This window comes from Helianthus annuus, chromosome 9 (assembly GCF_002127325.2).
Source record: "Helianthus annuus cultivar XRQ/B chromosome 9, HanXRQr2.0-SUNRISE, whole genome shotgun sequence".
NCBI lineage: Eukaryota > Viridiplantae > Streptophyta > Magnoliopsida > Asterales > Asteraceae > Helianthus > Helianthus annuus.
Window position 1 is genome coordinate 161,563,540 of NC_035441.2, and position 937 is coordinate 161,564,476.

General features: G+C 35.1%; 1 long non-coding RNA gene across 1 annotated transcript; it reads right to left on the bottom strand.

Annotated features, from left to right (window-relative positions):
* Positions 1 to 9: 9 nt before the first annotated feature.
* LOC110874869 lies at positions 10 to 500 on the bottom strand. The gene is made up of 3 exons (XR_002556289.2): positions 386 to 500; positions 184 to 261; positions 10 to 110 (listed from the first exon to the last, which is right to left on the bottom strand). It is a non-coding gene; the product is annotated as an uncharacterized LOC110874869 (long non-coding RNA).
* Between the last annotated feature and the right edge of the window lie 437 nt (positions 501 to 937).

Here is a 937-nt window from a genome sequence, read left to right on the forward strand (position 1 = left end):
TCGACTCGTTTACACCCTTATTCATACCCAATGAAACATTACCTCATTGAATTTCCTTGCTTGTTGGAGCATATTCAAACTCGTTATTCCATCCAAAGTGAACAAATTTCCTGTGATAGATACACAAAACTTAATAATAAGTATGATGAAACCATGTACAACTCTAATCTCAGCCCAACTTACATGAGTGTCTCTGTAATAATAAAACTTTGATCTCAAATCAACACCTAACCTAGTCTCATCAATTAGCATCCATTTCACCTGTCGTTAGAAAAAATCATAGAAAGCAAAAAAAAAAAAAAAAAAAAAAAAAAAAAAAACAATATAGCATGCAAATAAAGAGAAGATTGTGCTCTTAATATGTAGGGTTTATTAGGAAATATACCAGAAGTGATGAAATGGAGGAAATTGAGAGGTTGAAAGGACCTTTACGAATGTGAAAGATTAAAGGGTGGAGAGGATAACTGAATGAGGGTAAGGGGGAAAGAAGTTAATTTGGGTGTGAGAGAATCAAAACATTGAGGGGAAGCGGGAACTAAATTGGGAGGGACTTTTAAATTGTTTTAATTCAATTAACTTTTATTCAAACTTTAAATTTATTAGTTCTAAAAATAACCGTTCATATGTACATATAATTAGTGAAATTCTCCGCGCTGTGCGCCGGGGAATTCGAATGTTATCGATTCATTTCGTTTTGTAACGAGATTAATACCATACCGAAACTTGGTATAACAATCGAAAGAAAAAACAAAAAAAGGTCGTGTCATGACAAAAAGAACATCCACACATAAAAAATACATTACGTCTAGTAAGGTTCAATCTGCGCTAGGGATGAGCACGCTACCCGTACGGTATCAGTTGGTACCGAAAAACAGGGAAAAGTGGTACCGTTACCGAATTCGTACCGGTATCGAAAAACGGCGAAATGGGAACCGGT